This window comes from Cupressus sempervirens, chromosome 11 (genome assembly GCF_028749045.1).
Source record: "Cupressus sempervirens isolate cs-2001-9-10 chromosome 11, ASM2874904v1, whole genome shotgun sequence".
NCBI lineage: Eukaryota > Viridiplantae > Streptophyta > Pinopsida > Cupressales > Cupressaceae > Cupressus > Cupressus sempervirens.
In genome coordinates, this window is record NC_143128.1 from 93991651 (window position 1) to 94017772 (window position 26122).

Below are 26122 nucleotides of genomic sequence, written 5' to 3' on the forward strand. Positions count from 1 at the left end.
AGTACAATGAGATTGTCATTGATGTAAAAAATATTAAGTCAAATATGTAAGAATTTGCCTAAGGCAAGGATGAAATGCCAGGATCTAGAAGCTCGATAGATAGCACAACAAGAGAGACAAAATGATATTCTCCTCAAATGTCTTGATTCATTGATGATCAATAATCAAACAATAATGGCTAATGGATGAATACATAATAGATGTGCCTCAATATGTAGGCAATGCATGATAACTAGGAGTGGAAATAGAGATAAGCTATCAACTAGACATGGTTTAATCACACGTCCACTAAAGGTGGATCATCCTCCATTGTGTAACAAAGTATGTGCAACAATGAGAGAATGATAAAAGATAAGAACGCAAAGGTGGAGCTCACAAACAATGATGTGTGAGGCAACTAAGTGCAAGTAGATTTCTCCTACACCATGTGCTAAAATAAAATTTAAACTCATAGGTGTCACAATGACAACTAATATACAAATGCATTATTTGTAATGTCCACTTTTCAAGATGGAATTAATGATAATGGATTTAAAATATAAAGATTAAATAAATAAATAAAATTATAAATTATTATGATGATTAATATATAACTCAAACTTGAAAAGTACTTAATATGACCTAAAACATATATAATAATTATGATGAGAGAAACTAATCAATAAATAATTAATCATTATAATTCATTGATATGATTAAGTAATATTATTATCACCGATCAATTCAATATATAATATTAGTAATCTATTAATTTATATTAATAGATAATATAAATTAATTTATATGAAATGCAAAAATAAAAGTTATGAAACCAAGAAAAGTAAAATGCATATTATAGTGTTACACGGGGACTTGCACCCCCTCCCAAACGTCAGAGTACCTGTCCTCAAGATGTCCCCGCACTGGGTACTCGCGTACCCAAGTAATCCCATCTTCGCCATTCTGCAACCATGTTGTTGCTAGAACGGGGACTTGGATTTCTATTTCAATTTTTGAACGTTACTATTGAGTATGTAATATGTTACTATGTTGAATGTTCAATGGTTCTAGTTCATGGTACAATTTTGCTATGTTCCAAGTATTTTAATTTGGTATGTTCTACTAAAACATCATTACATAACAAGCATTTCAAGTTCTATATGTATACTATACAACACACTTCCCTACCACTTCCTCCCCTTGCTACCATCTCCTGATCGTTCACTCGTCGTCCCGAAAATGTGGGCCATTTCCCCATCTTGGAAACTTGTCCCAATGTCCCGCTGTCCTGCCGTAGCCTAGTGCCAGTATTGCATTGATATTATATTAACACCCCAATAATAGTCGTGACCGTAGTATCGTGACTTTCCACTTCTCTTCCCTGAGGCTATATAGTAGATTGCAATCAATACCAATGAAGCATCATCGCACACCTCACTTATTCCAATCGCACTCATCATACATACCCAACACAAGAGTAATCAATCAACGGACATCATCAGAAATATTGGAATCTCAAGAGCATCGAATGAGATTGCATGGATATTACAGATCAACATCATCCATGTTTTGGAAAAAATAACACCCGAACTTGACTCCAGGGATAACTGGTGATGCTCATATTCAAGGGTTTTGCATTCAAACAGCAAGGAAACTACAAGTAACAAACAAATAACGTTTTGGAAGGATTGATGGAATAATATATATATATATATATATATATATATATATATATATATATTTTTTTTTTTTTAACATCTTGGAAAAACAGCTGGGCTATCCATTTATTAGTGATTGAAAAAAGCCACCGCTGCACAAGAAAGCAGTTTCAAACACTGCATAATCAGCACCTCCCTTACAAACAAGCATATAATAAGAAACAGTTAATCAGTCAGCAGCAATCAAGTGAAAACTGGCTGTGAAGAGACGAATTGGAGAATGACTATTTATATAGGGAGATTAATACATTCAAGCTGAAAGTATATTATAAGGAGTTAATCAAATGTTCTAAAGAGACAATGAATGAATCAATATTAGGGTATGTTGAAGACAATAGAATAGATTGGAAAGGAGGAGAGTAGTGGGCAGCGCGGAGTAGATGAAAATCAGCTCTTTGGCATATTTCACTTGCATAGCGAGAAGATGAAAATCAGCTACAACACTGACCTTCAAGTGCATATCATCAATATCGTAAACAGTTTCACCATTATTGTTGCAAGTTAATGTACCTATATTAGACATAGAGACTCAACGCTATGAGCGACACCCTCTTACGTTGCAACAAAGTATGAACTGACGGTCATCAATAACTTTAGTTATAATCCACTTGGAACGCATGCAAGGAAAGAAGTAAAGGTAGTTTACATTAACTTAGCATATTAGCATCAGTTGGTAGCAACTAGGAGAAAGTGTCAATGCTAGGGAAAATAAGAAAGGCATCCAGTCAACCAAGTTGGATTCCTATAGAAACACAGTCAGCAGTAAAAACACTTGGTCAATATTATACAATAAAGACGATTATTATTCCTAATTGGAATCAATTCGCTAACACAAAAAATATGGTACGCTAAAAACTAATACCAACATGACACTGGTATAAGAAATTCTCACTATGGGAAGAGGGGACATTATAGTGGTATTAGAGTATGATCTTGTCATTCTATAGGGCAAAAGATAAATATGGAATCATCGAATAAGAGAGGATTAAAAGGAATACCCATCATTTAGTCACAAAGAGAGAAAGTATTATCCTTCTATATCAAATCAACATATTAGTACTAAGGATTGTTAAGTCTTGATAAAGAAGGCATATATGATTACGACAATCTCTATCAGAGGAATATTAAGAACCAAAGTATAAGGACCATATTGAGATCACCTAAGGATGGTATGTGATAAAATTTACAAGATTAAAAAGAGGACATTCATAATGAACGTTGAGATTCCTAAAGGGAATCTAGAGATCGAAGAGATTTTGTAGAGGGCATTTTTGAATGCTAGTCACAAAGGACATTCATGGTGAATGTTGACCACAAAGGGCATTCTTAAATGTTGACCACAGAGAGCATTCTTTATAAATGTTGACCATAGGGGGCATTCTCTATGAATGTTGGACATAAAGGGCATCCTTGAATGTCAGTCACAAAGGACATTGTGTAAAATGTCAACCATAGAGGGCATTCTTGAATGTCGGCCACAATGGGCATTCTTGGTGAATATTGGCCATAGAGGGTGTTCTTAGTGAATACCGCCATGCTTGGTAGATGGCACTATTAGTGTCACCATTATTGGTAGAGGGCGTTCTTAGTGAGCACTGCCATTCGGGGCAGAGGGTGTTTGTACTGAATTTCACCACTTATGGCAAAGGGCATTCTTGTCAGAGGCAATTCTTGTGGAATTTCACCATTATTGGGAGAGAACATTTATAGAGATACTATATCTCAGAGATGTATTCATAAGATGCAAGAAACACATGCAAGAGAAAAGTTCTACACCGATCGAGATAAGTTAATCTTTTGAATTATTCTTAAATTGAATAACATAGTGAAATATTTTCAAATTGAAAAAATTATATTTATGAATGTATTGCATAACTCATCCTATGTTGGAATTTACTTTTCAAGATCATTGAAATGGATATCAAAGTTGTACAACAAAGACTAATCACATTGAATTGGAATTGCTTGAGGGCAAACAATTTTTGGGAACGACAGACTGTAATGACCCTTTTGTAGAGGAGAATTTAATTATAAATAATAAAAGTTCATTAAACAATGAATAAGAATTAAAAATATAATTTCTTATTACAGCTAATGATAATATATAATAATGGATGAACCAATAAAATTATTATAATAACATATTAGTAGTATAATAAGTTGTTATTAATATCATAATCAGGATGATATTATTAATTGTTGATCTAATACAAAATGCTTATAGTACAACATATAGTAAAAATTGACATAAAATATAATATACTTGCATTATAAAGAATTAGTTGTGTTTTTCAATATAATTAATCACCAAGATATTACATAGCGAATATAAGGGATCTAGATTAGAAGATGACAAATGATTAGGGAAGTTGTATATCTTTGAACTTATTTATAATAGTCAAGCAACAACTATTAGAGGAGAAGGGAGCACTATGACATATCAAGATAATTTCCTTCTTTAAAATCAGTCTTAGTGATTTAAATCTAATCTTATGATATTTAAAGTTATATTTGTAACTATCTAATTCCAAATGTAGACTGTTGTTGCAAGACTATTGATTAAAATATATGAGTAGAATATTGAATTGCTTGAGGACAAGAAATTTTGGTAAGGGTGGTCTGCAATGTCCCCTTTTCAAGATGCAATTAATGATAATAGAATTAAAATATAAAAATTAAATAAATAAATATAATTATAATATATACAATTATAAATTATCATGATGATCAATATATAATTCAAACTTGAAAAGAATTTAATATGACATAAGGCAGATAATAATTATGATGAAACTAATCAATAAATAATTAATCATTTAATAGTTAATTATTATAATTCGATGATATGATTAATTAAAATTATTATCACTGATCAACTCAATGTATAATATTAGTAATCTATTAATTTATATTAATGGATAATATCAATTAATCTATATGAAATGCAAAAATAAAAGTTATGAAACTAAGAAAAGTAAAATGCATATTATATTAACACCCTAGTAATAGTCGCAACCCTAGTATTGTGACTTTCCACTTCTCTTACCTGAGGCTATATAGTAGACTATAGTCAATACCAATGGGGCATCATCTCATTCCTTAGTTATTCCAATCGTAGTTATCATACCTACCCAACATGAGAATGCAAACAAGAGTAATTGATCAGTGGATATCATCAGAAATATTGGAATTCCAGTAGCAGCGAATGAGATTGCATGGATATTGTAGATCAATATCATCCATGTTTTGGGCAACATAATACCCGAATTGGATTCCATCGATAACCGATGATGATCATATTCAATGGTTTTGTGTTCAAATGGCAGGGAAACTACATCATCCATGTTTTGGGCAACATAATACCCGAATTGGATTCCATCGATAACCGATGATGATCATATTCAATGGTTTTGCGTTCAAATGGCAGGGAAACTACATCATCCATGTTTTGGGCAACATAATACCTGAATTGGATTCCATCGATAACCGATGATGATCATATTCAATGGTTTTGCGTTCAAATGGCAGGGAAACTACAAATGACAAACAAATAACATTTTGGAAGGATAAATGGAATAATATTTATGTTTTGTTAAATCTTGGAATAACAACTGGGCTATCCATTCATTAGTGATTGAAAAAACTCACAGCTTTGCACAAGAAAGAAACACGTCACCACAATCGACAAATCTTAGGAGGACAAGGAGTAATAATCAACATAAGAAGAGAAGGACGATTGGTGTACAGAGAAACACTTCCCCCTAAAATCTGTTTAAAACACTGCATAATCAACCCCTACCTTACAAACAAGCATACATTAAGCAATAGTTAATCAATCAACATCGATCAAGTGAAAACCGGCTAGGAAGAGACATATTGGAGAATGACTATTTATATAGAGAGATTATTATAGTCAAGTTCAAGTTAAATTTTACATTGATTTTGTGATCTTGTCCCTGTTGTGAGGTTTTCACACAATCAGCCCAAAAAAACTTTTTGGAGACCCCCTTTTTTGAGTTGCCTTGGCAAATTTTTCGGAGTTGTCCAAAGGTGTTCGATTTGAAAATTTTTATACCTTGGATGCCTTTGGGCCAAGAGGGATGTGATTTGTGTTTTTCACTTGGTGTTAACTTGATTTTCCGAAGCATGTAATTTTATCCTTAGGCTAAACAAATTTCAAAAACAACATTTTTTTCAATGGTTTGAACAATATTCGACAGGATAAATTTGCAAATTTTTAGACTTAGTTGGATTTTGAAAATTTGATATAATTGTATAAGCTTGAACATTTTCAGAATGAATTTTAGATTTAATTGTTTTGGAAAATCTTCAATTTTTTGGTGAAAAGAGAAATTTTTTGATAGCGAAATTGAAATTGGAAAATCAATTTTGACTGCCAGAAAAATGATTTATTTTGGTTAAAAAATTGAAATTGGATTAAAATGCAAAATTGCATTAATTTGGTGGAATATTGCCTAGAAGATTTTTAAAATGTTAAAAAAAATTGGTAAATTGGAATTGAAAATTGAAGTTAGCTTGCTAAATTCAATTTTAATGATATTTTAATTCCCAAAATGTTATTAAATGAAAATTTTGACATCTCCTAGGCTTACCTTGTTTCTATTTTGCAATTTTTTTATCAAAACAAGCAATTAAATGAGCTAATTTCACTATGCGCCAAGTAATTTTAATGTTCAATTTAAATTTGGGCTATTAATTAAGAAGCTAATTTAATTTTGTTTTCCCTCTAGGTAGGTCAGCCCACTTGGAGAAGCAAGAAAAATTGGTATAAGAGGCCCCCCACCTCTTATTTCCTCATTCCTTCATTCTCCTCCTCTTTGGGCGAGCGATTTTCTTCTAAAGGCAATTTTCAGCTTGAGCGATTTCTTCTTGGAGCAGTTTTTCTCCTTTTTTGGTGGCATTTTCTTCTCCTTGCTTGGGCGAATTTTTGCCCTAGGGCGATTTTCGGAGCAATTCTGATTTTTTTCAGCTGGACGATTTTGTTAAGGCAGATTTTTCCATATTCTTGGCAGCGAATTTCAGAATTGGGTGATTTTATTTGGTGAAGAGGCTATATGATTCGAGGTCTGATTTTTTTGGCATGTGAGGGTGATTCCAAGGAAGTCAAAATTCTGATTTCTGCTAGGGCATCATTATTTGCAAGGAGGGTTGAAATTTCCGAAATCTGATCCGAGTTTGAGGAGGGCTTGGTTATTGGTACAGGCAGATTTAAGGTAAAATTCTATTCATTTTTAGAGGTAAAGATTGGTTTAAAGGCAGATTCTATTCCTTGTTCGTACTTAGTTCGTTTCCCTTATTTTCTGCTAGCACTGTTCATCCACCACTTCATCATTCCATTGATAGGCTGAAGTTGGGAGATATAAGTGTAGATTTCATGATAGGACACTTGGAGAGGCAGAAATCAGCTAGACCACCCTAGGATTGAAGTTGGGAGATAAGTGTAGTCCATCCTAAGGTAACGTAGAGGCAGAAATAAGTGGTAGTCCCACCCTTAAGTTGAAGGTTGGAGATTGATAAGTGTAGAGATAGGACATGGAGAGGCAGAAATAAGCTAGATTCCATCAATAGAAAGAAGGTTGGAGATTGATAAGTGTAGTCCATATCATTTAGAACAGAAGGGTAGAAATAAGTGTTTAGGATGGTAGATGTTAGTTCAAGAAAGAACCCAAAGGGAAGAAATACCAAAAAAGACAAAGAAGACATGATGCCTAAGACCACCTTCTTCTCGAAAGTGAGGCGAATAAGTGATACCAATATCGGCACGGTGAACATGATACGGTTAAAGGAAAGATTGAAGGAACCCCATGGCAATGAAGATCTACAAGAGTGGAATTGTATATGCGGTGGCTTTCCCTTCTACCTTGACTTGTCCAAAATTGGTAATGAAGTGTGCATACTAGTTTGATATTGTTACTAAGTCCATTTTTGATGAAGGGAAGAGAGTGTTAGCCAACATCGGTGAACAAGCGGTCGAAGAAGCATTTAATATTCCCCAGTATAAAATCATGACAGTGTTAATGATGGATTAGGCGACTAAGTTATTTCAGGATAATCAAGAGGCTTACTTCATTCACCTAAAGCAAAATTGGTTAATGAAGCAAGAAGTCACCAAGTTGTCAAAGCTCACCAAGTCAAATTTCAAACCAGAGTACGGCGATCTCATTGTGCTTCTTAGCCAAATCATGGGCATGGTTCAAGGTATGCAATTCGAGAACTAGATGTACTTCTTTATTGATGAAATTGAGAATGGAAAGAGAAAATTTGATTGGGCTAGGATTATAAGCGAAAATTTGATTGGGCTAGGATTATAAGCGAAAATTTAGAGCTGCAACTTAGGACAATACAAAATCAAAAGCAATTCTATATTGGGTCCTATCTTTTCTATCTGATTGTGAGACAATGAAAATCCTAGACTTAAGGCCTTAGGAGTGATTGGCAATGGGCCGAAGCAATGTTTGGTACATGAGTGCTATCCACAACTACATTTGCACAACACCAAAGATTATAAGATGTTTTATGACGCCTTTGCTATGAAGACAGTAAGGATATTACAAAGGACACTTGCTAAGAGGCCCTTATCGAAAGTGTTGGTTCCCAAAACCGCAGATTGGAATCCTACGAGCCTTGCCTGCTCGATGCTGGGATATCCAACTGGTTAAAGCCAACTTGACAGAACTGAACAACACGGTTCAAGTTCCCTACTTTTTCGGCTCTGCAAGACTGAGGCAAGTGTACCCAATCCTGGACGAAATGCTTAGATCCAAGATACTTAAAACAAATCGATTAGAACACAAATACAATAAAAGTTTCCCAAATGGCAAGAACTATATGAAAACTTTAAACTTGCAATTTCTTAACTGAGAACAAAAGTAAATGATTGAAATAATGTTTAGATAAAAAATAAATATAGATTAATGCAACAGATGAATATATTAATTCCGCAAAGGCAAAAAAATGAAACATTTGCCAGCGTATGGATTATGAATTAAGAATAAAAGACCAGTGCCTAATTAAATGGGCAATAGAGTCAATATTATTAGTTGGAATGTACAATTTTATAAAGTTTAATATATTTTAACTATAAACAAATTTAATAATTCGGACGCAACGAATCAATTATATAAAAGCAATTTAAATTAGTCTAAAATGCACTTTAACTCCTCTCGAGGCAAATTAGACATAAATATGGAAACAATAAAATATTTCACAATATTTACGTTTATCAAATTTAAAATGCAATAATGATCCAGTCCACTTATCCAAATATTAAAATATTTATAGAAAATAATTAAAAAACGTTTATAAAGGACACATCTTAATAAAAAATTAAAACTCTAACGCAAATAAATTAAATAAATACTTCTTACTGATTCGGAAATAAAATCGTACTAGAGACATTCCCTACAGGTGATCCATCCAGTATAATTCAACTCCAAAATCGCACAAGAATTTATTCCATAATTCACCATCTAGAGGCTTAGTTCAAAAGGTCATTTCCTTCGCCAGTTAAAAGAATATAATACATCATCGCAAGGCAAAAAGAAAAAATTTAAAATATGAATAATAATAATGTCATAAGTCTCCCCTTGGTTTGGCTTTTACATCTCATATTTATAAACACCTAAAGGGCAATAGTTGCTTTCCAAACAACGTGCCTTTTCATAACTTAACTAATCAGCAATGTTTAACGAAACTTCAAAAAGTAAAAGCTATCGGTTATAGCTTTTGTTACATTTGCTACTGTATTAATATGCCCGATTGCTTTCAACGGCATATTTTCATAAATAAATAAAAAACCACGCGCTGATAAGCTTAATCTAAATCCTGTGCAGGGGCGGCAATTCATTGTAACACCCTCATACAGTGGTCTTCGCGGTTCCCGCAAGCCCTTTCGCGAACAACTTCATCCCGTTAGAAAACTGAATAATACGACGAGATGTAAGGAAAAAATGAGATAATCAAGTTCCAATTGAAGAAGTGCCACTTTCAATCTTCTGGCTATGCCCATGGCTAAACAAACATAAAGAAGCGTGATTATGATGTCACTGTTGGGCCTGTCTTTGGTCATCGAGATTCCAAGAGAAAGAATCCCAACAATATCAGTGTTCGATACACCTTCTGTTCGCTTTATCTATTTATATTGTCTAGCCTTTTTAGCAAGAGCATAAGCATTACTGCCATCTGGAAGTAAACATGGATCACCTCCATTTATGAATAATTTGTTCATAGCACTGTTGATAATATTCACGCTTCAGTGCCTGCAAACAAAAAGGAAAGAAGCGTTAGATGTTGATGAACACAGTCAAATGATTTGAACTCTTTGTGTAAGACCTCCAACTGCACATAGGAATACTTCAGGTGTCTTTTGAATTTGGTTATGGATGGAACAAGAACTTTGCCAAGATAATCATCTTCATATTTTAATCACATCTCTTCCTCCAGTACTTAACTGAAAACTCACAAAGACTAGATGCATAGATTGTATTGATTGATTGCTGGATATAGCTCTTTCTGGGCGGTAATGCATATACATATAAAGTTTATGGTTGTTATTCCCTTTGCTACAAATGTATATACATGAATCATAAAACCTAGAATCTACATGTGCAAAATTTATTCTCAATTGTCACAGTATATGACTGCTGCTGCTCCATTGAAGGCACGCACTAGGTGCCTAAATCCTGTTTAAATTTGTGATTGTATGACCTCTGAGAACTTCATCGTAAACATCCAGCATTATATACATATTTTCTCCATCCAATCAATATCTTGGAACAGCTAACCAATCTTGATATAATATAATCAATATGCAATTCCCCAAACTGAAGGTGACGGTTGGACAGAATAAATACTGTTAATGATTTCCAGAACACTGAAGGAATACTGAAACAGATGGAAGTACAATCATTTCTGGTATATAACGTGAGACACCCATTGAAATGACTTTCTAAGGCATTCTCTGGTTATAGACTGTTAACTTTGTCCTCACGAATACATTCTAAATCTAATCCTTATTATGAATGCAATGATCTCTGATAGAATAGCCCTCAAGTTTGGTAGACGGGAGGCCAAATGTAATGTTGGTCCACTTCCAATGGACTAGCCATACAACATCAAGTCTTCATGTCTTATTCCACAGTCTCTCTTCGATCAGTGGTATATTGCTTCTAGGTCAGCATATGAATTCTGCCGTAGGCTTATCAACTGATTTTCCATTTGTCACTACCCATCATTTCATAGAAACATAATAATGTGGTCTATATTTCATTCGATAAACTGACATCATATGTTTTAGCCACATTATCTACCATTCTTTTCTGATTATATGGCACACTAGATCTGTAGTGGACATGCCTCCAAAGTTTATAATCCCATGCAACTGTACATTCGTGTATCTTATCAATTCTAAGAAAAAGTGCTGTAAACTTTTTAACTCATTCCTCTTCAAATTGAAGGCCTTTGGAATTCAGAATGGTGGGATCATGTTTAACAATGAAGATTTACACATCACACACAAAAATCCTCCCTTTGTCATGGTATTTGAGCTCTAAATTTTGCCAAAATGAAGAGTCCCAATAGAAAGCATAAGCAAAAGTTAAGTATTGGAGTTGGTTCATCCAATTTCTGCAATTTACATATATTAGAGTAGCAGGAATTATAGTTTGACTCAAGAGACTTCCAAGGTACCCACCCAACAAGGTAGTTTTAATGGAGTTGGCTAGGCAACTTGAGCATTATAACAAAATGATGAAACTTAAAGGTGAGATAGGGATTACCTTCTCCTTTGGAATAGGCAATGATACTTGCCACAATCTTGTCGCCTTTGCAGCTACAGAGAGAGAGTTAGAATGGTATCATCTAGGATGGTATAGAGCAAGACAAGGATTCGATCCTAATGGTCTTATCAAGGCATCTCATGGAAATACATTCAAACATATTCCTACTATAGAAGACTTTTGGGCCAATGCACAGGATGACTTTCATGTGAGGAAGCTAACTTTCTCAAGGTTGTCAGTGAGCATGATGAGGGCAATTAGATGGAGAGGCCTTGATATTCTCGATCAACTGGAAGATGATGAAAATGTGCTAAGAAGAGGTTGTGATACAGTGGATGAAACGGAGTTGAGTCTAGTAGATTGGGATGATCATCAGGATCCTTTCTTAGAGGCAGTTTCAAGGACAGTTGATCTACACACCGAGTCGTGGTACAGTGAGAAGTTAACGCAGTTACAAATTCGGAAGGCATGCCTTAGTTATGAGAAGATGAAACTAGAGGAAGAAGGTCCAACGAAGTTAGTCAGATAGAAAGGTGAAGGTAGTAGCCAACAACAAAGAGTAGTTAAAAACAAGAAGAGAAGTTTGGAGGTTGAGAAAAGTAAAGAACATTAGGAACCTCCAACAAAGAAACAGAATGCAACACTATTAAGGAAGAGCATAATTGAGGCTAGAAGCCAAGAGGATAATACAAGTGGAAAAGGGTGATAGCGAGAACCAGAAACAAATTGCAAAAATGGTGGCAAAGGTAATTAGGAGCGACAATGATGGTCACCGAAGAGTTCAAATTGCTATACCAAAAGTTAGCAAGGCAGTGGATGAGATTGTAGCTTAGGAGTATGAGATACTTGAGCATAACTTGGGAAGAATCACAGATGCCATGGAATGTGAGGAGATCTAGGAAGGCATGATTTCAATTTGAGAAAGGTTGAGGAAGGCAAATGAAACGATTGTAAAGTTGGAGGCCGAAAATAGGTATTGGAGAGATTGCCAACCTATCCAATAGTTGCACTAGGCAACCCTTCCTCAAGACACTGGGAGCAACATAGAAGAGATATCGGCTCAGTTGCACGAAGTCAAGGATTGGATCCATGATACAATTCAAGATGGGTAAAATTTCTTGCCTTCCTTTGTCTTGACATTCAGGTCATTAGTGGCTATTAGAGATAAATTCAGAACATTTGAAGGTGAGTGGAAGGATTTCCTTCCAGTCAAGGACTTAGCCATTCCTAGGCTACAGGCATTTATCGAGCTACCAGAGAAATATTTGGAAAGGGCCAAGTTGGTAGATGGAGGAATGAGTACGGTGGAGTCTTGGTTTGTTATCTTGACTATCATATTGAAGATACTTGAAGAGATACAAAATGAGATTTCATAACACAACCCATGTGTTGACACTTCCATTTCAACCATGTTGAGCGATGTTGGGGCTGCACTTGATTTTGAAGATATCAAAGAGGAGGATGTCAATGAGACATAATTTAGATCAAGATTGGATAAGTTGGGGAGGGTTGCCATCAAGAAGAAACATTTATTCACCTTTGCCTCCCTCAATGCCTTTATCGGATATGCGAAAGAATATGTGAAGGATCATGAGAAGACACTGCAAGCAACAAGCAACATGATGAATTCAGCTAAGCTCAGGATGAAGCATACACTTTGCCCTCCCATGAAAGAAGTCAACGACATGCTAGCCAAGTTCATCACTTTGGCTAAAAAGATGAAAGAAAAGGGTAGAACTATATTAGATCATTTGATGTAAGCCCAAGTGGCAAATTCTCCTTCTTGGGTAGGATAGGTGTCTAATTCTAATTGGTTACCATTTTGGTGCTTTCTCATTGGTTGCCACTTTTCCTTTTTTTCATTGGTCCATTGATCAGGTGGCATCTTCTCATTGGCTGATGGGGTGGCAACCCTAATTAGGGTTTCTAAGATCTAATCTGAATTGTTGATTTTGCCTCTTAATCTCTAGCATTGGTTGTAATTTTGGCCTCTATGTAAGGCCATTTGCTCTTATTTGTAAAGGGTTGAAGAAAATTGTTGCTTAAGATAATACCAAAATTGTTTCTCTTTATCATTGTTGTGATTTGCATCATGATTAAGAACATTTGGTGTTATTGCATGGTTTCTACTTCCAATAGATAGAATTAGATTTCCTTTGAAGCTGCTAAAGTAGATTTCATTTTAAGAAGTTAAATAAGTGTAAGAGTAGGTGGATAGTTGCATGGTGATCTTAGAGGATGTTTGATAGGGATCTATAGACTAGGCCACTAGCATCCTAGCGGTTGGTTAGGAAGCCTTGTTTGCTAATCTAGTTTTTTTCCCTTGAATCATTGCATCTATGGAGGTAGAGCCACTGGTAAGCTTTCATCAGATTCGATCCCCGTCCATTTGCTAATCTTTCCATTCATAGGAGTAGGAGTAGAGCAACAAGTAGTTTAGTAGTTGGAGTTTTGAAGAAGAAAGTTAGAATAGGAGAAACACCATTAGTAGAAACACCCCCCATCACCATCAACATCATTTGGCACTCATATATTTTACAAAGCTAGATTGATCACAATCACACCAAAAGTCCAAGTTACCCTTGAATGAACAAAATAAGGCCGCCTACATGATTAACCAACAAATCGCATTAATATAACTGAGTTAGAATCCATAGATGTAATGAACATTGGAGTTTTTTGATGTCTTCATGAGTATTAACTTTTCAAGAGCGGAATTGAGTGTTTGATATTCCATATCAAGTATTCAATTGCTATATGTTATGTAGTGGTACAAAACTGACATCAATAGTCCTTCGACTCTCAGAAGGATCACCCACAAGTGAACTTATTGAATCTCAATCAAGTGTTTATCTATTCCAACCAGTTTTAGTGGAAGATGATGATGGAGTATCCTCAATCTTAAGTTTACCAAGCAAAGGTGTGATCCTTCCTGGTGGAGTTGAGGTAGATGAACCATTTGAATTAGTGTCACACCTGTTAGTGTTAGTTTCCTCAATGTATGAAGTATTGAGAGGCCTAGAGGATAAGCTAGGTGAACTTTCCTCAAAATGAACATTCCTCTCTATGAAGATCTCATGAGTCTCAGGATACATAAGTCTATATGCCTTAACACTTTCTTCATATCCAATGAATGCACAAGGCTTTGGTGGTGGTGCCGTGTATTTCTGTGAAGATATGTGTACCCATGCTGGACAACCAAATATTCTAAAGTGTTTTACAACTGGTTTTCTTCCATGCCATACCTCAAAAGGAGTCATGCCATCTACAACATTATGAGGAGATATATTGAGGATTTGATTGGTAGTACATATAGTTTCTACTTGAAGTGATGGATCAAGAGATTTGGCTTGAATAATGCAACTTACCATTGATTTGAGAGTTCTAATCGTCATTTCTGCAACTCTTGTCTGTTATGGACTATATGTGATTGGATTCTGAAGATCAATAGCCTCAATTTCACAAAAGTCTCTAAGTCTTGAGTTCACATATCTACTTTCATTATCCATACAAAGAACCTTGATGACTTTACTTGACGACTTCTCAACATGACTCTTGAAGGCTAGAAACTTATCAAACGCTTCATCCTTGTGATCAAGAAAGTAGACACGTGTGTAGCATGAAAAGTCATCAATGAAAGTAAGGGCATAGCAACCCTTGTTGACTGATGTTACTGGAAAGGGCCATGCTAGAACACTGTAAATCAACTCAAGAACAATCAATGCTCTCCAAGACTTCCCTTTTTCAAACTTCTCTTCAAGATACATATTTATAGAACAAGTTAAACATTCACCCTTAGAAAATTTGATTGTAGGTAGACCTTTGACCATATACTTTGAGCTAAGCTGATAAAGGTAGTGGAAAGTAAGATGTCCATACTGCTCATGTCATAATTTACTTTGTGATTGTGTATGTGTCAAGGCATGCAAAGGAGACTTAGGCACAAAGTGGGAGAAAGAATAAAGTCTTGTATCATGATTAGCTTTATGCATTGCAACAAATGAATCATCCTTAATATCTTTCACCATTACTGAATTAGGAAGGAACTCAACTTTATACCCACCTCCATAGTAAGTGATTTGGTAAATTAAAAGAAGATTGATGCTAAGGTTATGAACATAGAGAACATCTCTGAACTCTCTATTTTCCATGTCAACTTGTCCTTTCCCTTCATCTTTCGCGTGTGTATCATTTCCTACAAAGATGTGAGGTACTTCAGATGGTTCGAATGAAGAAAATTGCCCCTTCGATGCTTCCATATGATGTGTGGCAACCGAGTCAAGAATCCATTCCTCTGAAGAACTTGTTCTTGCCATAAATGCTTGCCCTTTTCTCTTTGAAGTGGATGGAGATGAATCCTTGGAAGCATTTGGCACATTGATCTTGTTCTTCCTAAGTAAGCTTTCCAACTCATCATTTCTCTTAGTTTTGCAACGGTTCTCATCATTATATGGTTTCTTGCAATTCACACAAAATAGTTTATCCTTCTCATTGTTGTTTCCCTTCTTATTGGAAAAGGAATTGTTCTGTTGTGAAGAGGAATATTGTTGTGTCTCTGATTGTGATTTTGGCTTCCATTGCTTTATCTTTTTGTTGAAACTTTTGTCACCTTGGTTCTTTGGTTCTCATTATTAGCCACCAATGCCTTAAGACTTTGAAGAGTTGAGGATTCCCACATCCATCAACTTTGATTGTTCCAACATTAACATTTCTGTAAATGCATCAAAAGAAGGCTTAGTGAAGGCACTTCCCATTGTCAACTTGTGAGTACTGTATCTCGAAACAAAAGTTGCAGATTCTAAAGGTAGTGTCTTAAAGATATGATGAATCAACTATCATCCCAAATGGGATTACCACAATCGTTAAGTACTGTTCTCAATTCATTGGCTTTGTTGACAGTCTTGAATTGTGACAAAATACCTAGGATCCAAGTGAAGTAGATCATCCTGATTTGAATGTCCCTTTTCGTAATCCACTTTACCATACAAATCTTCAAGTTTTTCCCAAGCTACCTTGACATCCTCGAAGCTTGAAATGTGGAAGAAGAGATCTTGATGAACACAGCTCCTTATAATTACTAAATCCTTATTGTCTTTAATTTTCCAATCTTGTGCATCAGAATTAGTGGGTTCTACAATTGTACTATCGACATAGAGATTAAAAACTTTTTCCATTAATATACTCCATACAATATCTTTCCATGTAGCATAATTGTGTGAAGTTAAAAGTGGAGTTTTAGGTGAATCCATGATGCAAAACTGAAAGATCACAATACTAGTGTTGTTTTTTAAACATCTTAAAGACTTTGATTATCAGCTAATAGAAGCAAATAATCTATTTTGGCTTTTTAAATTAGATCCTTAAACTAATCTTTAGTTTTTTAAATTTTGAAGTATTTTGAATCTTGATATTTAATTTCTTATATATTTTCTTTCTTGCAGCTTAAATCTAATTTCATTGTTATAGTTAACATTATCAGATGTATAAACTTTGTTTACCTTAATTTCCTGTTGAGAATCGATATTTATGATTCATTAAGCTTACATAGAATGAATTAATAGCATTTAGATTCCTCAACTATTAAAGGCATTTAATTTTAAAACAGATTTTAGTTTTAGTAGATCCTGTTTCTTTACCTTTTCTAATCTTTATCTTCATTGTTATTCCCTATTATCCCTTTTTAATTATGTTTTCTTCAGATCCTTTGTTTTTTATCAGATCTGGCTATAGGCTGTAACTCTGTTTGTGGCATAAATCCTTATCCAAGTGGCTGTCCTCTGTGTTCATAGGTGAGTTTGGAATATTTTCCCTTTAGTTTTTTTTTTCTCTTTCCTTTTATTGGGTCTGTAAGTAATTATCTGCCTTATCTTCTTGCTTTTTTAACGTTTCTATTTTTCTCTTGCTGACTTCTTTCTTCCCCTGCTTTCCTCCTTTGGTATTCATTGAGTAGGGTATTGTTGCTTTGAAACTGTACCCAACTCAGTTTCAAGCATAACGATATCCTCCTCTTTCTCTGCTTCTTCCTAACTTCCCTTCCTTTCTCCCTCCTTGTTCTTTCTATCCTTCTTTATTCTTGTCTTTGGATCTTCCCAGGTCTTCTCTGACGAATTCTTCTTAGCTATTATTTTGTAGCCTGGATAATCTTGCAACGATTCTATTCCAAGATTATCAGGCCTCAAAATTATAGATTCAAGGCTTTCTCCTCTCTCCTTTTTTGTGTTTAGCGTCTTGTCAGTAGTTCTATTTCTATCCCTCCTCCTTCTGCATTTAATAACTCTAACTTGCCCTGCTTTTTCTATGCCTTTCTATGTTTCCAAGATTTTACTGCTTAATTTTATCTTTGCTTATCATCTTAACCTTATTTTTTATCCGATTGCTTCCAGAATCTGTTAGCTCTGTTAGGATTTTTTCCCTTTCTAGAACAATACTGGATCTCAATCCAAAAGTCATAGCAAGATAAAATATTGCATATGGTTTCTCTCTTTGTTTTTAGTCAGTATATCTGATTTTGATCTCTGTATATCTGATCTTATAGCTAGTGTTGAATTATCCTCTTTCTTTGCTGATTATTTTTGTGTTTTCCTGCTTTCTCTCTGCCTCGTCACATCCCATCTTGTGTTTTGTTTTTGCTTTTTCCTCCTGTTTTTGTTGCTTTGTTCCTTGATTGGATTTGTTTCTCATTTGGACCTCAAATGTCTCCTAATTGTTGTCCTTTCTCCTTCCTTTTGGGCTTCCTTTATATATTTGGCTAGATGGCTGACCAGCTTGTTATGGTCCTCAATATGGAAACTCTGATCAAGCTGCGAAGGCCCTATCTCCAGTTTGCTTCTGATGGCCCAATTACAGGCTTTCAAGTAACAGAGGTTCTTATATCCTCCCATTTTCTGGTAATTAGAGTGGTCTTTTGTATTCTTGGAAAAGAATTCGTCCTCAATATTGACAAATATCCTGTTAACAGTGATATCCCTTCCATGTTCCTTGCCATGGCTAACATGGTGGACCTTGATAAGTACTGTCTTTCCACATTATGCAGGAGACTTTTTAAGTTGATTTTTTTGAGTGACCTGGAGAAAGTTAGAGCCAATATTAGTTAAGTTCATACCATTCCTGGGCCTTGCAACTATGATGTGTCTCTGATTGGTGGGAAGAATGTTCCATTACTTCCCATTATCTCCACATTGAATCCCTGCAGACTCAGAGATTGTCTTCCTACCATAAGAAGAAATTTAGACTTTGTTCTTCCTCGTTCATGTCAGATATCCTCCATCCATTGACTGGATTGATCGATTTATTATAGAAGACAGTTGGGGTGTGGGAGAATGAAGATAATATCAGTCTTGAATTGCTAGAGCCCTGTGATCCTTATGATGAAATCCCTGATTCGAATATTTCCTTCTCTCCCTAAGATAAGCATTATTTTTTCAGATGGCTTGTTAAGCACTTTGTAAATTTTTCATTAGCAATACTGTGTTTTAAATGCAATTCATGAAATATTTAATGAGCAGTCCATTTACAGCTCTCTTGGTTTATCTCTGTCTTTTAATATCAGCTTATTAATTCAATACTTCCATTCCTGATTTAGCATTATTTTGTGAACTTTCAAGGTTAATCTTAGAACTTAAGCTAGCTTATCATAATATTTCAATTAGATCTTTTTGATATATCTATAAATGTCACCAATTAAGGTCAAATAGTGGATCATTTAAACCCCATAACAGGAATTGCAATGTATAAAGTCAGAATTGAATTAATTTATATTATAAATCTCTCAAGCATGTGCAGGTAACACACATCTAAATAAGGTAAATACTTTGAAATAACCCCAAAATCAAGGACACCTTCCTTAATCATGAATATGATTTTATTTTCATGCTAATATCTCCTCCAAAGGAAATTTGTGATTAATATGCAGAGCCAATCGTGCCAGACATGTAAACAAGATTGTCTCAATGGACTATCTCAAGACTATTAAACTTGTGCCTCCTATTTAGAAAGGCATTTGAATCTACAGTCTAATTTCTAATTGTAGGATATGCAATGTATTGTTTTTAAGGCTAAATCAAAGACATTGTGCTTTGTTGACCCTCTGATGCCAATATAATGAAGCTTAAATTGTATCAACAATCTTATCAGGGCTAAGGCTTTTTATCTATCAAAAACAAACAAAAAGAAAATTGATTATGAGTAATTTATGTCAGCCGACTGGATTGTTGTCGATGTTTCTGTAGCCGACGGAGTGATTGTCGTCAGTGTTTTTGTATTCTGTAGCTGATGGGTAAATAGTTTGTAGCGAACATAATGTTTGTGGCCGACAGACTCCTTCGGGAAGGTTCGGCGGATAGTATTTATATCTCGTCTGGGATCATTGTAAATCATCATTGATCATTCATCTTATCTTATGAAGCAGAATGTAATGTCTGGCATATGCGAATATAATAAAAGGAGTACTGCTATTCGTGTTCGTGTTTCCATTATCTGTATGCATTGATTTTGGCATTAACTGGAGGCCGCGGATTTCAATCTAATTGCCGCGGGTGGAAAACTATATACCGGTGTTGTTATTCTTCCATGCCATCTTCGCTGCAAGTAAACTTCACACGGGGGAATGATGTTTCAATTCGATCAGGCAGATGCATAGCAGTCATCATTGCCTTTGCCATTACCTTTCGTTTGTCTGGAAGGAGCCGAGCTGCACTGGCTGGCCACATTCTTTCTGGGATCGAACCTCGACGAGCCCTCAACTCTTTGCCACCTCGCTTTTTGCCCCTGCTTCGGAGGCGTTCTGTGTAGTTCCTCTTGCCGCTCTTCCTTTTGCCGCTCATTTTTTTACATGCAATTTGTACTTTGTGATTGTGGATTTCAAGCCAAGGATTGAAACCCCAGAGGCTGAGGCTTAAGAAAAACCAGAACCATTGCATGAGATTACCAACAAGTGCACTGGCTGCGTGGAGTATTACCTTTCTGGTGGTTTCTATTATTATTGAGATGGATTGAGATGTTGGATTAAGATGCGGCATTGGTGCTGAAAATTCTACCCCAAATTCACGCCCTGCTCGTTAGCCGTGATTTGAGCTCATGAAATTTTACACACGTAGAGGAGGAACTTCGAAGGAAAAGCTCATTTGCTTGAATATTGTTCTCATTGCGGAAGGATTTTTGATCAAGATTTGTTCCACGGTATCCTTCCGCGACATAGGTGTGCTTGCTAAGGCATATTCTTTTGCCCTTCCACAGGGGAGGAACTTTTGTAACGAAAAGAGGAAACATATATAAGGAGAAATAAGCCATTTTTGCATGGAATCCGCAGGCAAACGGAAGCCGTGGAAGAGTCAGCTGGCAAAAAATATGGAAAAGAATTCCGGGGTTTTGGCATCAGGGATTCGAGTTGCAGGCCCCTCGGGTTCCAGTAACAAGAAGTAGAAGACCAGGGAGGAACTCACTTATCTCACCGTCCAGTTCGAGAGTCTTAATGGGAGAGAATGCCGGAGGTGGTGGCAGGAGACCCCGGAGGCAGACCAGATTAAGTAGATTCTGATACGGGCACAGGTACATTGGGCCATCCAGCTTCCCATCTTCTCCATCCGGTTGTTCAAATCAGTATTGCGCACCATGATAAAGACATATAGTCAGCAGAACAGAACAAGCACATTCATGTACAAAAAGCATCAGATGACGGTGTCGTTTAAACCTAGGGATTTCACTAGGGTTTTTGGCATTCCTGGCATCGATGGTAAGAAAGTGGAAATCAAGAATCACAAACTCTCACGGGATCGGAAGGAGCATTGGATAGATCTAGTGTGCCGGGATCTTACACCCGTGGAGAGGGACGCAGTGGTTCAGGGGTCAAAGTGCAGAGGGCTTCGCAGGGACTTTATTCGAGAGGGTCACTGGTGGTGCATCATGGACGTCATCAAGAGCACGTTGACAGGTGCCACTCGGGCTTCGGATATAGCGTTGCCGCAGGTGGTATTCATGAATGGCATCATGCAAGGTATGGTATATGATTGGGCCTCAGTACTTGCTGACAGGATGGAGGAATTCATGACGCTTCAACACCGAACATTTTTTATGCCACACCATGCCATTGGGCTGTTCTTGGAGGCTGCAACTAGCTAGATACCACTGGATGATTTTGAGGCTCCTCCGAGGGGCAAGTTGGTAGACGGGGAGCCTCCCATATTCTATTGGTGCCATTTGGATACAGGTGGAACAGCAGCAGGCCAGAAGAGAGTACTTCGAGGATTAGACACTTCCGGAGATACAGACAGTGGATGAGAGGACACTTCGAAGAATGACAGGGTTGAGTCCGTGAAAGAGGAGAGCACTTTAGCGAAAGTTGGTAGTGAGGCGGCATTCTTTACCCCTCCTCAGCTGTCAACTTCGGCACACTTGACTAACTGCACAACAGTCATTCCCCCGTTTGGCCAACGCCATGCCCTGGTCGTGATGACCCCTCCGATGGTGGCAGAGGTTGTCCCACGGGCAGTGATGGAGATGGCCCCATAGACAGCGACAGAGGTTCTCCCATAGACAGTGACAGATGTCTCGCAGACAGTCGCTGATATATTGCCGACGGCTGTAGCAGAGGTGATTCCAGTTGTACCAGTGGAGCCAGTTTCACAAGTAGATGTCGTTACAGTCACAGTCTCACAGAGAGCACAGTTGTTAGTGTTGGAGCCTGACCCTTAGGTTCGTTTGGATGTGATTGATTGCGATGCAGTTGTCACTGTTTCGTCATCCTTATTAGCAGAGGCTGAGCCAGCCGAGTCAGCCCAGCCAGTACAGCAGGAGGAGAGCATGGAGTCCGCGCAGTCAGAGCGACCGGAGGTGATGGATAGAGCTAGTGTGTTTTTGAGGCAGTAGTTCCGACTCACTCTTGCCAAGCGAGGTTCGTCCATTCAGCCCCCTAGGCGGTCAGGAGCATCACCGGCAGTACCAGAGCCTCAGCCTCAGGAGGAGGGAATGTCACTGGCCGTGGTTGCGCCAATAGTACAGGAGGCGGCACTAGATGTGGGCATGGCTCCTGCTGATGAGTAGGAGAATAGCGATGCGTAATGGTCATTGGAGGGCTTCGCCAAGGAGGATTATGAGTCAAACGAGTATAGGTGTAGGGACTACCTTAGGACTATGAAGTCTGCGTTGAAGAAGGGACACGATGTGGCAATTTAGGCTTTCACTCGATGGAGGGAGTGGCATTTGATCCGAGCGTATATGTGTGGGGTTTGTCCTCAACGATTTTAGACTTGTTTTGTGGATAGAGGTTGGCTGATGGTTGGCACGCCTCAAATGTTGGCAGATTGGGCTACTGAGCTAGAGTTGGGACCCAGTGACACCCCTCTGATGAAGCTGGCACATGAGATTGTAGGATTGTACAAGGATGTTTACTATGCTCGTCGGCGCGCGGAGGCGAACAGGGTTGCAGCAGAGAGATCGTTGGCAGCTGAGAGAGAGGCTAGAGAGAAGCTAGCCGCCGACTTGGCCGACCAGTGGGCAGCATGGGCAGCAGAGCGGGCGGCACTATTGGCAGATATGGCAGCAGTGGTGCAGGAGAGGGACGTGGCTAGGCAAGGTACAGAAGCGGCTGTCTGAGATAAGGATGCGGCGGAGCACGAGATGCAGTTAGCTAGGCGGCAGGTTATGGATGCCGTGCTTCTATTGAAGGAGGTCGTAGAGGTTAATTAACAGATTCAGACAGATCTGCGCATCAGGACAGAGCAGGTGTATGAGTTGCGTCGCCAGCAGCACTCTTCTGGGACGCCTCCTCCTTCTCTCTAGTATTTCTTTTGTTGTCTTTAAGTTGTCTCCTAATATTGTTAGTCGTCAGGAGACGACTTTTCTTTTTGGGGGGATGGTGTCAGCCGACGGATTATCGCCGGTGGTTCTGTAGCCGACGAAGTGATTGTCGTCAGTGTTTCTGTAGCCGATAGACTCCTTCGGGAAGGTTTGGCGGATAGTATTTATATCCTGTCTGGGATCATTGTAATTGATCATTGATCTTATCTTATGAAGCATAATGTAATGTTCTGGCATATGCGAATATAATAAAAGGAGTTTGTTGTTCGTGTTCTATGGTCTGTATGCATTCATTTATTTTACTCGTACGGTAAACATTTGGTGCCGTTGGCTGAAAGGCTGTCTTGGTGGATGCATAGAGAGCTCGGGAGGAGTGTGTCATCCAGAAGGCAGTACAACGACACTTAGCTCAGTGGACCCAGTGTTGGAAGCAGAGAAAGCAGCATAAGTGGCTATCAAGGTCAGCTTGAGGAGACAGTATTGGGTTAGCAGAGGCTACAGATGTACCGAGATGAATGTGGAAGGGATGTGACAGAAGTAGATTTTTCTTGTTGTAGTCACTCTGTTAATATATTTTTTTTGTTAATTTGTCTGAAATATTTTGTTAGTCATTAGGAGACGACTTTTCTTTTTGGGGGGTATGGTGTCAGCTGATTGGATTGTCGTCGATGTTTCTGTAGTCAACGGAGTGATTGTCGTCGGTGTTTCTGTAGCCAACAGAGTGATTGTCGTTGGTGTTTCTGTAGCCGACGGAGTGATTGTCGTCGGTGTTTCTGTATTCTGTAGCCGACGGGTAAATAGTTTGTAGCGAACATAATATTTGTGGCCGACGGACTCCTTCGGGAAGGTTCGGTGGATAGTATTTATATCCTGTTTGGGATCATTGTAAATCATCATTGATCATTCATCTTATCTTATGAAGCATAATGTAATGTCTGGCATATGCGAATATAATAAAAGGAGTACTGCTGTTCGTGTTCGTGTTTCCATTATCTGTATGCATTGATATATTTTACCCGTAGGGTAAACAATTTAGATATAGCATTACATCGGACATTTGGTGTGCACTCTTAGTCCTCTACATTTAATTCAAACTATCTACAGTGTCAAATCCAATGCATGAAGTAAGAAATTAAATAACTATTGAAACCTGTAGCAGGAAAATGTATTTGAATTAACTTCCAAATTGATATTGCAGAAATGATGAAAGGAATCCAGCTGGACGGTTAAATTAGTGACTGAATTTTCTATTCAAAACCCGCATGTACCAACTACATGATTTGTGTCACCTTCCCAAATCCAACACTACTCACAAAGAGGTATGGCTGCCATTAATTCACTTCAAAACACAAGTGTAGAGGCTGCGATCTAATTCGTATTTGTCACTCAGTTCTCTATAAATAATCTGATTGCAAATTGTCATTAAAAATCCCTTAATTCATCACCATTAATCTCAGTCATAACTTCTGTATAAAGCCATCTCTAGATTGCACAATTAGCTGGATGTTTCACCAACTCAAAGTGCTGAAGCCTATATAGAATTCACAATTCCACCATGCTGAAATTCTTCAAACCCTTGTTTCTTCTCTTCGCCAAATCAATAAAGAAAATGCACAATAGAATATGCCTTTTGTTTTCTATCCAAGGCTCTTTTATAATAATTCTCCATGAATCTTCATTAGCAAGGCTCTTTAATGATTTTGATATCTTTTATGATAATGAGTTCACTTTAATGTATCATTAATAAAACACACTTTTAATCAATGAGTATTAATTACTCACTATCCTCAACATGGTGCCCATTTTATTATAAAGTTAATTTATAACTTTATAATATAACTCAAATAATAAATATCAATAAATGCCATTAAAAAATTAACATCGCATTAAATACTCATTAACTTGATAAACCATCTGAACCAGGGAGTCAACCATTGCATTCTCTATCCATATGAATGTCTTACTAAAACTGGAAAGGGCCCTTCACAATCAACGTCAGACTTACTACAACTAGTAAGTATATGTAACTGAACCAAAATGAAGTCCAATTTGAGCCAAGCAAAGACCAAGCTGGAACATACGAAACTATGGTGAAGATAAGAATCTCCATCAACCAAGCTTATACGTTAGAAGACCCTATATCCATAGTAATTAGCCTATGAGGGTCACAATAATAGGCTAATCCCTCCAACTTTGGTGCTCATAAAAATGGTGACATTATAAACAAATTATTTTACTGATTTTTATTTTATTAATAAATATTTATATGATTGTGTCTTCCAAGTGTGAACATAAATGGATAAATTTGACATTGCATGCGAGAGTCTCTTAGTAGCTTGAAGTTATAGATTCGGTGTCTTTGGGTGTTAGAGCAATCCTCTTCCTCGTATGAATGCCATCTTTAAAGCTTATAAGACAATAAATAATAAAACTACAACATCTGATTATTCTAAATTTCTATGTAACAAATGTTCTTTTTTTTAATCAGTTCTTTAGGCATGAACTAAAATTTATACAGGCAAGTTTTTGGACATAGAAGCCAATGATTTTAATTTGGAAAATGAGGACATGTGAAGATCAAATTGGAAAGTTAGATGAGGATATTAAATTGTGATGCAGGTGCATCCTAGGCTTTTTTGCAATCCTACATGTTGGAGCCGAGTGCTAGTGGTTTCCAATTATCCTGTTGCTGCCGAGCTTTTTAGTGGATGCCGAGATACTGTAGCTCCTAGTGGGTGCCGAGTTACTATAGCTCTTAGTGGATGCCAAGTTATTGTAGCTCCTAGTGGGTGCCAAGCTACTTTAGCTCTTAGTGGATGCCGAGTGAACTTATTG

At 37.0% G+C, this 26122-nt stretch overlaps 1 protein-coding gene across 4 annotated transcripts in view; it reads left to right on the plus strand.

Moving 5' to 3' along the window:
• Nucleotides 1-26122, plus strand: part of ARC3 (GTP binding protein) — a 306484-nt gene that overhangs the window by 233292 nt on the left and 47070 nt on the right. The window lies entirely within an intron of this gene.